The sequence below is a fragment of the Macrobrachium nipponense genome, chromosome 9 (genome assembly GCF_015104395.2).
Source record: "Macrobrachium nipponense isolate FS-2020 chromosome 9, ASM1510439v2, whole genome shotgun sequence".
Taxonomy (NCBI): Eukaryota; Metazoa; Arthropoda; class Malacostraca; order Decapoda; family Palaemonidae; genus Macrobrachium; species Macrobrachium nipponense.
This window is the reverse complement of record NC_061110.1, coordinates 63,970,167-63,985,166: the sequence shown is the minus strand read 5'-3', so window position 1 is coordinate 63,985,166 and position 15,000 is coordinate 63,970,167. Positions and strand designations below refer to the sequence as shown.

At 39.2% G+C, this 15,000-nt stretch overlaps 1 protein-coding gene and 1 non-coding gene across 12 annotated transcripts in view; one reads left to right on the top strand and one right to left on the bottom strand.

The window, feature by feature from the left end:
• The window catches only part of LOC135217998 (DIS3-like exonuclease 2), a 445,369-nt gene that overhangs the window by 173,223 nt on the left and 257,146 nt on the right, over positions 1–15,000 (bottom strand). The window lies entirely within an intron of this gene.
• Positions 13,147–13,219, top strand: Trnar-ucu (transfer RNA arginine (anticodon UCU)). Its single transcript has one exon. It is a non-coding gene; the product is annotated as a tRNA-Arg (tRNA).

Genomic DNA, 15,000 nt, shown 5'->3' with positions numbered 1-15,000 from the left:
CAGCTAGATAAGGATGAAAGGCGCAGTGTACTCAGAGGAGTATCCTGCTTCAGGAGAAAAGTTCAGGAGTCACCCTTTCTAACAGTCGCCTTCGGTCTAATATTAGATTCCATAGCTTCAAAAGAAGCTCAAAGCTTGACGGGCCAAGTGATGAAAAATGATCATGAGAATGAGACTGAAATAACATTTCAAATGCAGTTTAAAATGGCTAAGAAATTGAGATACCAAAAACAACGGCCAGTCGTCAAAACCTTTACTAGCTAGCTGATCAATAGAGCTCCTTTCTACAGCAAAGTTTGACTCGATAAAGTTTGTCCCGATGTTCCGTAATCTGAAGTGGACTGAAGACGGTTACTGAAAAGATTGTCCCACAAATTCGCGGAATAATCACCGAAACATTCCGTTATGTGGTTATTTATCGTGTGCGTGTTTAGGAATCATTATCCAGTTCCTTTTTCGTACATATGCAATATGCAGTCACTGAAGGTGTATTGCTGTCCTTGCAAACATATGGTTAAAAGTCTCACATCATAAACAGCGATTGCTTGAGTCTTTTTGCATGCAACAATTGGAAAAATATTTATACAATAAAGATCCTCCATGTGATATCCCGTTGCACCTATCCGTATTTTTCTAGCACCCGCGGACCAAGGAAAGAATAACACAACCCAACTGCCTCACAACAAAGGAATGACGTCGAAAGATTTGTCTCCTTATGGGAAGACAGGCAGTTTGTTTGTCTAATGAAATATCGGCAGAAGACGCGCTTCCTAGGAGGGCAGCGTCTGGGAAAAAGAGAGGTAAGAAGGCAGTCAGTATCTATCTGCAAGGCTTCCACCATAATATTTAACTATAATTTTAATGAACGACATTCGTAAATTACTTTAGTATCAGTACTCATACTCATTATTAATACAGACACAAAAATAAAAGCAACAAAATAATCCCAGGAATCGTGGAAAATAGCAGTTTATAATTATTATGCGTTTATTATAAAAAAAATATTGAATTAATGTAAGGGTTCACACACCAGGTGCCTTATTTTACCCATCAGCCGCCAAATTCATGGCGAGTCATAAATTGTCTAGAGATTCCGTTAAAGAGGACAAAAATTATCGTGAAAATACTTCATTTTTTCTTATTACACGCAAAATATTTTAGAGACTGTAACGTAATATATTGACATCTGGGCAATATTTTAATTGTTAAACATAGTATCAACAGGATTTGCATTTGCCAACGCTCCCAAATCCCGTCAGATTCCTGTTCCTCACCGCCGAAAGCAAGCACGACACGCCATGGGCAGACGCATGCGTGTGGAGGGCCAACTTCACCTTGCTACGGAATAGGGCGGTGTAGGAAGCAACGAAAACAAGTAAAGAAACGCGAGAAAAGGAAAGGAACAGCATAGCACACGAGCAGTCCTTAAGAAAATGTTCTCGTTGATGATGTCACGTCATATAAAACATGCAAAGGTCCCAAAATATTATCGTCTGGACATCTGCAGGTAACTGAGCCATCGTGAAACGCATGAAGACGAAGTTCAGGGCCACCACAAACCCAAACATAAAAAAAAAAACATTCATTCCAGTTCAGTATGAATACCGACAGTAAATTATACTTAATATCAAAATGAGGTCATTTCATTTCGAGAGCCCACTTTAGAGACGACATTCCTTTCGCAATTGCACTGAGAGGCCATTTGCCTCTTGAACTCCGAAGATCCATATTGCCACCAGGAGTGAACAGCCACAAGCTAAACTCACTCAGGTGTGAAAACCAGGTGCAAGATAATATCGTCAACAGGCAATAAACGCGACAAAAATTGAACGAGATACTTCTCGCGATACAAATTTGACCAAATATGAGTAGTGGCCATTGGACTAACGCAGTTAACGACATATAGTCATGAGGACTGCATACTATACCAAAAACCAAATTAGCTAATTACATGCAGCGAGAAGCTGACCCGCCCTCACGAACTGGGTGTGGCAGTCGCCGCCGCCACAGTGCCATCGTTTGTGGTTTGGCCATCTGCCTCTTCCGACAAAACATCGATCTTCATGATTAAGGTTATCAAACGAACAGAGGCTCAAGACTGCGTTCCCGCAGGTAATGTCAGCACAGTGTTAAACGGAAGATTGCTTCGAGCATGTGATAGTATGGTGAAACGGAAATGAAACTGTATTCACGGAACTATTATTCCACCGCGACTATCCTACTTCTGCTGCTACCCATGGGTGAATTATATATATATATATATATATATATATATATATATATATAAATGTATATATATTATAGATATGTATGTATGATGTATATCATACATATACAATGTATAGTTTAACTGTTTAACATCAAGAAACTCATGTTGAGGTGACTTTTAGAATAAAATATAAAAGCCTTGAAACAAAAATATAACAGATTCCTACTAACCATAATGTCATGTATTCCATTATATGCTCAGAGATATTAGTTTTGATTTACAAAACATACAAATGTTCCTTTTACTTTTGAAAATACGCACCGTCCGTCACTTGACTAAGAATATGATAAAAAAGAATCGTAGCCCGTGTTTCGAAGACTTTCACAAATTTCGGAACCTGTGAGATCTCTGCTTATCTGAGTCTGCAGCTGCCGAGGACGGCCTTATTGGGTTAAGTCGCAGCAGACCGCATTTCTAAGTACCACTTTGATTGCTCAGTGCCTGAGCGGCAGTACTTCAATGTGGTCGAGACATGAAAGCTCTGCATAGCTTTCGTGGCTTCGACATGGCAAGTGAGGGTTCAAGTTTTAATTTTGAGCGTCAATCTCCCGTATTCCAAGGTATCGTTAGGGTACTCGCCCATTTTCATTTGACAATGTTATGCAACGATTTGAAAAATAACTCATGACCTATTCTTTTCTTGGGCCTGATCCAGAACTTGGCGTAAAGGCAAGTGCCAATTTGGGCGCCCTTGAACAAACAAATAGCCATTACTCAAGGACTGCACAATCTGTATCCGCCAGAATGAGCTTAGCCCTTAGTAAGATGAAAGTGATCCATATTCCAGGGCAGCAACTGGCCCTCAGACCGACAGAGTAATGCGTCATTAGAAGTAAACGAGCGCTTCCTATTTACACGGCGTAAAGGTCAAAATGAATTAGCGTGGCAGAGGCGTTCAACATCCTGAGTTCTGGGACGGAAGGCGCTGATAAGCCCAGAAGGAACATTTGTTCCCTATATGTTCCCATAAATGGCGGCTTAACGCTTCTAACTCGAAGGCCACTGATGGGTGGGAGGGAAGGCGTCGCAATTAAGGAAGAACCGTATGAATGTGATTATTGTCTAGAAGGAGCTCCTCACGATAGGCGAGAATCAAAGTGAGGTTTAGCCCTGTGAGGGAGGATCCCGTTGGTAGGCTTTCCAAACTGAACGATTTCTGGTATATACACTATGAGACTGACAAAATAATTATCACATCTTAGATCACAAAAGTCTTCTACAACATCAACGTTATTTGTAGCATCAGTACGACATAATGGCAGTTCTTATTTAAGTTTCTTCATTTCAATGTTTCATCAAACTTTCATCACATTATGTTTAATAGTCACATACAGCTCAGAAGACATTTCTCTCCAAAATTGAAACATCAGGATCCATTTAGACATATATATATATATATATATATATATATATATATATATATATATATATCATCATCTATCTACTATCTATCTATCATATCTATCTATATCTATATATATATATATATATATATATATATATATATATATATATATTATATATATATATATATATATATATATCAAGAAACTATTATAGGAGAGGGGCGAGGTTATTTCCCACTCTCTGGAGCCAACCCCCAACCAAAACCTGAGGCTGAGCGACCCGACACGACGCTTCGACCCGGAGCGTCGAGGGGGCATTCATTTACCGAGGGCTCAGCACGCCACTTCATGCCTCCCATTTACATACCATTAAAAGTGAGCAGCGAACCAAAGCGTCTTCCTTCACCTGCAGCTGTTGCTGCTTCGGGTAAGAAAGGCTTTGCTTTACTTTCCTTTTCTTATGGCGTCGCGCGAAGAAATGCGCAATAAAGATGACGCATCCAAGAAGAATGAGTACTGTAATAAATATTACAGTTATCATTCAGTATTTGAAGCGAAGAGATTGTTATTGCTACCTACTACCATCTAAGCAATGATGTCAGAAACCATGAATTATCTTCATGAATGTTGTCTTGAAGGTAATTCATGTCTTCCGACATACTTCAATAATTAATTGCAGAAGCACAAATGAGTTCCTCAAAGTCGTAAGCAAAAGTGAACCTAAAAAAATAAATAATTCTTAGAACGACATAAAAATTCTGCTAATGCTGAATACTAACAGTTCAAAATAATATTTCCCTGGAGGGGTGATTCTACAGGATTTCCGATAACAACACAGTATAAATGATAACTGCCATAAATTGCTCCTCTACTCCAGTGGTTTTCAACCTTTTTGTGCCCATGGCCCAATGTCGCGTCCCTAAATACTCATGGCTCAGAATTGTGTAGTGATGATAATAGAATTATTAGAAAGCATTCTCTCTCTCTCTCTTATAAATACCGGGTATATCTTTTTTGCTGGTTTATTTTAGTCTTCATTATGTCTAGACTCTAGATGTTTCATCTTTTAAATACCACTCCTTTACTTTAAAAGCTTTAAGTAAATATAAGTTTTTTTTAAATACCATATATCACTCGGCTACAGATTTTTTGTTTGTTTTGCAGTCTCATCAGAAAAGCCACGAGAGAGAGAGAGAGATGAATACACTTTCCACATAAGGCATCATTTTGGTATAATCATCGGCAAAAAAGAAGAAAATAATCTGAGTCATTTTTCAAAGCCTCCACAGCCGCTCTACAGTCGATGCAACCTATAAGGAAACAACTCGAGCGGTAACTGAAAGCAATTATCGTTGAGCCCTTAATTACCACGCCTAAATTACAGACTTCGTATCTGCCATCCCTTATAACAGAAAATGTTACCTAAAATCAGTGTCTTGTATTGTCAGTGATATGGATGGCCTGGCAAGATACCCTTCTCAAACGTATAATTAAGCATCTTCCAAACTAATCTGTCAGCGGAGCGGACCAATTTGTTCGTATAGTGACTTGTGCTGCTACATATCGAGATAATCATCCTTTTTGTTTTAAAATTAGCTTTGTTGTTCGTTTCTGAAATTAACGACGACGAAAGATGCCCCGCGGTATAGTGGCTCGAACTAGATCATAAAACTTGCATATGGGGTCAAGAGCAATTTGTTAATAAAAAAGCCATCTGGGAAGCTCTTCGACTCAATCACATGAGGATAAATGTTTTCTGGAGTTCTCTGAGGCATAGAAAATCATTCTCAACCTACAATGCAAACATTATTTTGCAAGACGAAAAACAAAGCGGGACAGCAACCGGGAAATATTCCTGAACATCCAAAGGATTGGAAATTTTTTAAAGTTGAAAAATGGAAAATAAACGTGATTAAACCAATTCTTTCTCGTTTAATGGAAATATATAAAACATGTAAACTTTCCCTTCCTCTCTCTGTAATTTATTGCATATCAGGAAGCGACTTTTTCTTTCCGTGCCAAATCTTAATAAACTCTCGTAAGATAGTCAGTGAATAAATATATAATATGCTTTACAGCAAACTGGCCTGACAGCAGAAAATAACTTGAATAGTTGTCTTTAGTGTGTGATGTGTGTTATGCTATATTTATTATCGGTGAATCAAAAGAAAAGTTGTAATATTGTGTCTACTATTATCATATAAGTATACATGAAGCACACACACACACACACACACATATATATATATATATATATATATATATATATATATATATATATATATATATATATATATATATATATAGATCACAAAATCTTCTAAGAAAGCCGAACTGCAGGAAAACAAATAGTCAGCCACATAACGTTTATAACATTAAAATAATGGTTACATTAACTTTTCTTCAGTCCAAAACCAAACGTCTAATTTTGTTTTCTTATTCACTCCTTCGTTACTCCAAAAAACAGAGTAACCCAAAGCTGAATAAACCAAGAAATGGGTAGAACCCCGTCCCCAGCCATCTAAAATTAAGATCAGTATAACAATGTGCCTCAATACGAAACAAAAAGTGATTAAGAGATTAAACTTCTATGATCTCGCAACAATTTGTCGCATAAATCATAAGCCTTCCGTAAACTAAAACAAGCCAATACTTAATGGCAGAAATAGACATATTGACCGACAGACGGAGCGAGAATCTCTGCTTCCCCTCAGATAGAAATGGAAAGAATGATGACAGTCACAGCAATCACGACCAGTTAGCATGTTAAGAGATTTTCTCTTTATTGTTCATTAGTTTTGTAGCACCTGAGCATTTGGAAATGATAGTATAGTATAAAACATGGCAACGGAACATTAGCCATTTACACAGACCAGATCCTTTTACATTAACCTATAAAACTGCTCCACATCCTAAATACCTCGAGTAGTGTTAAAGAATAATGAAAACCTTTCTCTCTGCATAAGGACTCCATAAATGGCACCAGTCACCACCCGCCGGCAGCCCTAACAACTGCCCTGATCAATTTCTTCTTGACCCTTCAGACTTCACTATGTTTACAGTCTTGGCATAGATTTGGGTTACTCTGTTTTTCGTCCGTCTCAATAATCACTGGTCGCGGTACTTTGGGCTACCATCATTTCACCTCAGGTGAGGCTACGAGTGCTGGATCCAGTTATTATTAGGGTATAGAGAGAAAATGGGGTTGCGGTCTAGAGCTTTATAGAATGCACGGCTTACGGGCACTACCCTCGAATGGTTACAATAGGAGAGAGAGAGAGAGAGAAGTGATGGTCTGTGCGTTAAAGAGGGAATCTTAAACGAAGGTGGAATCAAGGTTTGCAAGTTCCTTGTCAGCTAACCTGATTTATGCTAAGTAATTTGGCGGATAATAAGAAAATAACGTTCAATAATTCCTGTGCGATGTGACGTAAATCCAAATCAAGATTCTTTGCCGACGTACCGACCGATCAGTATGTTGTAATAATTGGAGCTAGTGTAATAAAAAAAAAAGTACGGCAGATGTTGATATCTACGATTTGTCGTCCTATATTACATATGAACGAACCGGCCATTACGAATTAACAATTTATGGGAAAAGAGCTGGCTTTCTTTATGCTAAGAAAGAATCGCGCTGTCTCCGTTGCCAAACTTTCAAAACACGTAAGAGAATAGGTATTGTGGATATAATGAGAGTTACAAGGAGTTACAAGGATTAGGATGTCTCAAAGACTTTTTAGTCCATCCGAGGAGACATCGTGTGCTCACTCATCTCTAGGAGTAGGCTTTACTGTGCATTCAGTGTCTTAATGATTTTGTCTAGCTTTCTTTAAACTCTTCTATCGCTCATACTGCTTACCAAAGACCTACAAACTCACTGATAACTCCCAGGGTTCTGCAGAAACCGGCAGGTGTTAAGTGAAAAGAATCAATAACACTATAATAATGCATAGAAAAGTAAGAACTAAAACACAGAAATCCTAAATGTAATGACTAAAGTCATGGGTGTGCTATCCCTTTCTGCACCACTTGGGAAACGCGTATATGAATTAAACAAGCATCAGTAAATGAAAAGAAAAAAGCAGAACCTTCGTTACCACCCTGGTACTTAAATTCTAGCTGAGGTCAAGGTAAATGAGTCGCTTAAGAAAAATGACTGACCGGAGACAGGCCGAGGGACTGGGAGAGTGCCACATTTAGCCGGAAGGGCCACCCAGTGCCACGCAAGGACTTGTCTAATAGCAGCATCCATCCGATAAATGATGCCCTCGAGTGGGTTCTCTCTCACATCATCTCACGTGGCAAGGAAATCAAGGCCTGGCTTTACAGCTGCCCTCAGGCCACACCTGACTTGGGCACACCATCAGCAAATGTAAACGTGGCTGCTTTTCAGCATCTTATTTCTTCATAATAACGCTGACACGTCTAAATCTAACCGTGGTAGAGTTTGGCATTCCATTCTAATTACTTTTGCCAACGTGAAATTCAGGAGGGTCTTTCATCATCCATGACTTCAGCTACGCACGTATTGGATCATGGAGACTAAATAGCCACAGCCTCTTCGTTGCTCTTCTGTTCGCATTTTGCTTTTATCATGATCATCGTCTATTCCGACTTTGAGTTCATGGCATTTGCTGCTCTTCTCTACTTCGTTCAGCTTGAAATTCTGCGACTGTAGTACCTGTCTCTGTCGTTTTCAAAGTCTTTTCCCGCATCGTCTGTTCGTTTTGTTCGGTGGCTTTCCTCTAAAATAACACCAACAACAAAAATGGCGCTTTGTAAATAAACATATCGTAAGCCCAGGCAAAGTTAGATTTATAGGCACGTGAAGTCAAAAAGAAATGAGTGACTGACCGGAAACACTTGGGTTGGTCGAGTTGAAATCCGTGGAAGAAAGAAAAAGTGGAAAAGAAAAAAAGAAGCCCATTATATTTACATAGGCCTGGAGGCTCTTCCACCTCAGACGCCGTCATTGACTAATCCAGTTAATGGAGCGTGAACATGATTACAATCAGTTTCTATTCTGAGCTTCCTTGACATGAATGGTTGTCGTTATTAAGGCTCGGTGACCTAATTCTGAATCGTTGAGGCTTCAAACGCTGGGTGATGCTGAAATGGTTTTGGCTTCCGCAACAGGATAAGGCAGTTCGGAAATTCCTGCTACGAGCTCTCAATTCCTGATCGACAAAAAATGCGTTAGATGCTACAATGCAAATTCGTTTTCTCATTATAAACCATAAGCCGCGTGAACAATAATGATATTCAGCAGGGACAAGTGCAATGATAGCTTTATAAAGGATCATTCATTGGATACTGAACAAAAAATGTAGGGAAAATAATTCACATAGATAAGGCGCATCATCAGTTTTTTAACAGAAACATAAACCAAAGTCAATTCTAAGGCAGAATTTTTAAGGGCCAAGGCCTTGGAAGAGACCTGTGAAACGAGCTAATAAGAGTAGAAGAAATGTTTTCGCATATTTGCATATTGGCCATTTATAAGGTGCATACTCACTCTCGCATATACGCAAAGATACACACACACATTCATCATATATATATATATATATATATATATATATATATATATATATATATATATATATATATATATATGTGTGTGTGTGTGTGTGTGTGTGTGTGTGTGTGTGTGTGTTCGTGGATGTTTGCGTGCATTATAGGTCTACAGAAGATGTGAGCTTCCATTTAGTTTGCAAATTGTGTACCTATTTTAGGCCTGTACTTATAGCTGGCTAGCCTTTCTTTTCTTTTTTCCCTCCTTAATGTCCAGACAATTATCCACATTCACTACCAGCACAAGTCAACAACAAAACATGAATGGTGAAGCCGTTATCAGGAATTTGACCCAAAGGCAATCCTTGATATTTACGGGGCATGAAAGCCCTCGGGTGCAGCTTGTGCAGCAACAGAGCTGGCATTGCTCAAGGAGAGAGAGAGAGAGAGAGAGAGAATTTTACAAGAATTATGCGCTTACGATAACTTGCATGGCAACGAAATCCTTCAGAGGGAGGAGTCGGGGCTGGATGTTGCCATATTTTCCTAGATAAATAGGAAATGTTTTGAACAACGAACTGTATGTAGCGTCCATGGTACGAATGATAATTTTGAACAGTCTTCCTCGCATAAACTACGTGAAATTTTGAAATGATATAAACATTTACACTTAACATACTCCTTCATTTTGTAGTCGTATATATAACAATAATAAACGAAAACGCCGCGTTTTCGAATTTTCAGAAAGGGGCCACAATCAAGTTTTGAACGCGCTGAAAATTCAAGAACTTGAAAAGCGTAAGACAACTTGGTACCTGAAAGAAAATCTGTAACAGAGATGTCATGTCACAATATTCCGACACACTAAACAGAATCGTTGAACCACCTTGACTTCCCAGGCGAGAGAAACACAAGAAACCTTCGTTGACCTTCGCATATACCTTGAAAATTTATCGCTTATGACGTAAATGACTTGTTTTGAATTTGACCCTCGGGTTATGCGAGAAATATACACATCATCTCTCCAAATAAAAGATAAAAAGTGTCAAATGTCCTCAAGACGGATTTAAGGTTAACGCCTTTCATTCAGCGCAAAGCCTTGAGGGGCTTCGATTTTAAAAAATAAAGAAAAAAAACGTAGTTTGCCGTTTGTAATACGTGAAGCAAAATATCTGCTTTTTCAAAAGAAGTGTTTTTCCGTATACTTTTGTAATCAATTTTTGCAGTAAGTATGGTTATTGCCATCTTCGATTAAAAAACTTTTTAACCCAAGCAATTTACTATACTGCAATATTAAAAAAATCAATGGCAAAAGACGTTGTCAGTTTTCCTCATCTGGGAATTCATATATGCACGAACAGAGCTCAAAACAACGGTATTACCTGGAGACATAAAGGTCCTCAGTGCACAATATAAAATAAAACTTTAGTAACCTTTTCATCTGGCCTTGTTTTCTTTGCAATTTTTAAGAACGACGATAATGAAAAGGTGTCACTTCGAACTCGCAATGCAAATTACAGCTGTGTAGGTACTACAAATGCCCTTGATTATAACAACCACTATTCAGGGGTTACAGGGGAATCCGCCGGCAATATCAATTGATAATAAGAGCTATACGATAAACCCAGAATCTCTCAGATATAAATTATTTACCTTCAGCTCACTTGAAAGGAAGTCAGTGCTAAATAGGCCCGCATACACTGTAAAACTAAATCTCCTTTACCTAAAACAATCGCTACAGAAGATAAGATAACCCACCGAGTTAGTCTAAACAAAGACTTAGTGGCAGAGGGATCGAAGATCGATAATTTGGAGTGTTGGCGATAAGGTAAGACTTCCACCAAATTCAGAAATCGTATGAGAGGCTGAATCATAATGATGTTTTACTTTTCTTCATAAACCTGTAGACTAATCAAAACGAGCGTTCAGAAATCGCAAACCTTCGCTTCAGTTGAGCAACCCATTCCTCCTTCCAAAGAGGCAACACCCAAAACACCCCACCCCCTCTCCTGGGTTGCACTCCCGTTTCTCTCACAATCTAATCGCGCGTTACCCATGCTGAGTATCATTTTCGTAAAAACTCAGACACAACGCTTCGCGCAATAGCTACCGTGGGCGAAGCACCAACAAATAAAGAAACCGAACCAAAAGCAAAGCTTCCTCGTTTAGGAGAGGGAAAATCGCATGACGAAACTCAACAGCAACGCAGACAAAACCGGGATGAATAGAGTACTGTAATCTTTTAATCCTGTACAAAACAACACTTTTCTAAAAACAACAAAAGCAAAACATCAGCATCGCGCCATATAGATTAAAACATGATCTCGTAGAGCTCTCGGGTACGGGAATCTGGAGCTAGGATAACAACCAAATGCCGTTCGGACAACAAAACAGAAAGTCTGCTGTCTCAGTTTCCCGTTAAAAATCCCGAGATCTAAAATTCTAAGCAGTCTAAATGTATTAATACAAATGCGAAGTAAAATACGATATAAATTTGACAATATAACGCTTGTCTCGACCATGTTCTCTTGTAAAGACAAAAATGGACAAACACAGCACCGTAATAACCACTGTCGCAAAAAAGGACTGGCTCCTCCTTTTCCACGACCAATCCTTCACAACGCTCAGGATTAGTACGTAAGCAGAAGACAGGCGGCCGGGGCTGGCGGTTCTATTATATGTATATGTGGGTAAAGAGTATTGGTGATGAATAGGCTGATGTTGTGGGTTGTTTCGTCTCAAATTGAGATTCTGTCATTTTGGTACATCTGGCTGTTATGTTGCTAAATTATCCAATGTCGAACTTTTGATAAGAAACCGAGGTGACGACCAAGGTAGCATAGCTCATTCGGCGTCCTTTTCAGGGTGGCCTAACAAAGATAGGAAACGGGTAACTCGAGTCGTTTTCTCCACAGCCAAGACTCGTGCATAGTAAGAGTCCGTGTCATGGTGTAATTTTATCAGTAAGTAATTTCATCTCCCTAACGTCTGTGTCAGTAGCATTTAGTATTGAGTGCTTTAGTAATTGCACCGTGGTTATTTCGTGAATTTTCGGTATTTGTTTAACTTTTGTGATCTTGACTTATGAGCCTCATGGCCGCCCACGCAGTTAGTTTAGTTTGTGATATTAAATTTGAAATAGTCTATTTTTGTAATGAAATTGTAAATCCCTGCCTTATTTTGCTGGACCTTCTATAAAATATCCCGAAGTTTGCAGATTTCGCCCTTCAGGCCTGATCATCCCAGTCCCTACCATCTCGGGACCTTTATTTTAATTTTTTTTTCTTTTTATTTTTACGGGCTGCTGAATAGCAAACCCGCGCTAGCATAAGGCTGGCTTAATCTAATCTACTCTATCCCGGGACTTAGAATCTATCCCAGTCTTGGGGGAAATCGATACAGCCATTATAATAACATGCAGGTGTTTAAAAGAGCAAGCTGGCAAAAGAATGAAAGATATTTCAAACGAGCACATTTATTACAGGAAAAAAAGTCAACAGGTTGAATTTATTGAACCCCCAAAAAATTGACGACTAGAATTAGACATTTATATAGTCTTGATACAGCAGCGGGTTATGAAAATTGACCAAGGAAATCCCTCGATACCACATTTGTAGATAAAGGAAGAATGGTGGAAAGGTGGAAAAACACGTAGGCATCATGAATTCCAGATAAACAAAATCGGTGGTGAAATTATATAGCTAAACAACGGAATTTATTCCGAAATCTGCTACTACTACCTACTCATACTTGGTACTAGTACCAGCCATCATATAATGAGAAAGCGAAAAGGGGCAGTGCTTAGTTTTTCGGCCTCCAGTCAGTAGTCAACGTATAACTTCAAGATGACAGCTACAAATGAACCACCGAAAGCAAGGCCACAATAACGTTATTTAGAAAGGGGAAAGGTATATTCCGAGATAAAGCTGTTTACATCTATTTACTCAGGTATGGTGGCTAACGTCGCTTCGAGCTGTCCCAAGCCACAAGAAGTGGGAGCAAGTGTTTAATGCGAATGTCCTCATGGCGCAGTGGATAGCGCGCTGGACTTCTAATCCAGAGGCCGCGGGTTCGAATCCCGCTGAGGATGAAAATTATGATGAACCAGATTCTGGAAACATAAATTACAGGAGAAGCCAGATGAAGGGTTTTGAAATCACACCACGGCGCTATTCATAATTACCGATAAGACAAGATAAGATGATTACTTCGTAACAAGCAGTCACCTGCCAGTTACTCAATCAAGCACGTTTCGTTTACTTGTATATGTGTGAGGGATTTATCTACAAAGTATATAATGTTTGTAAATAAAGCAACTTCTTTTTTTATGAGACAGGATTTTAATACTTCTATGTCGAAAGCCTTAAAGCGTTCGCAGAATGCAGATAACAGCAGGAGGGGATTAGCATGACAAGCAAGCCCCCCCAAAAAATAGAGAAAAAAAAGCGCACACGCCGATAAACCAGCCTTAGAATAAATGTTGATTTATTAATTTTTCCAATATTTGTCGTATTTGGTTTATTAGATTGTCGGTCATATCTCTTGCATATATATATATATATATATATATATATATATATATATATATATATATATATATATATAATATATATATATATATGACCTAATCTCGGTCATTTATGGGTTCGGGATATGAAGGAGAAACAGGAGAGAGATAAGTTTACGTGCATGCGATGTAGGACATGCAAAAATATTAATCGAGGGAACGTTTAACACAGGTATGGTGGCTAACGTCGCTTCGAGCTGTCCCAAGCCACAAGAAGTGGGAGCGATGTAGGACATGCAAAAATATTAATCGAGGGAACGTTTAACACAGGTGTATTAATCTTAGCTACACAGATGGCCTTACTTGTAATTATTACATTAACTATGCTAGTGCACAACCGGATGGCAAGTTAGACTGCTATTGACCCTCATGGCGATACACGTCTTTGTGTGGTGGCCGACGGGAATGCGGGGCACTGGCACTCGTCTCGACCCTGTCTGTAATGTATGGGATCCGCTAACGAACTGATTTTGACCGTTGGTGCGGCCTCTGTTTCAAATACCCCCTTCACACGTCATCGCTATGCAAGAAGCTGATTGGATATTCTTGTTCCTTAGACACAAGGGGCAATCAAGAAGGGATATAGAGATGCGTGGCACTCTTTCGAACTGCCCTAGCCACGCCAACTTGTAACGTCTTTGCCGGTTGACTTGCGCTGTCGCCCATACACACAGTATCACCTATAACGGTTTCACGGGACTTCAGAATATCACGGAGAAGGCATATTCAAAACTGTGTTGAATCAATGATTCATCTACACTATTTACTACTATCCCCTGGAGAGTCAAATGTATTTCGCTGTGTTTAGTACTAGGCCATGGGTGATCAAATGTCCCTAAATGCATTTGATTCCCCAGGGGTTAGTACTAAATACCGCTAAACACATTTGACACTAGGGGACTATATTATACCAAACACGGCGAAACAGTGTAGATGAATCACTGTTTCACAGTGTTCAGTACTAGTTCCCTAGCGAATGCCCTAGGGATTTTGTGAAATCCCTGGATTTCACATATTCCCTGTAACAGAAAATTAGCATAATGCCTTTCATGTAGATTTTTCCTTGGCGAACAGAAGCAGCACTGAAATCAGCTGCATGATACACAGGCGTCTTGAAGACAACGAGGCATTTCGAGAACGGCTTATTCCCGAACTGTAACCGAGGGTCCGGAATCTTCCTCACCCAGTGTTCCTGAAGAACAGTTTTCAGAACTAACCTAACCTAGGGGCATTGCAAAAAAACCGGGCTGGTGCAATACTTATTATACATCTTGGGAATTTGCGGCCAGGGAGACGGAAAGAGA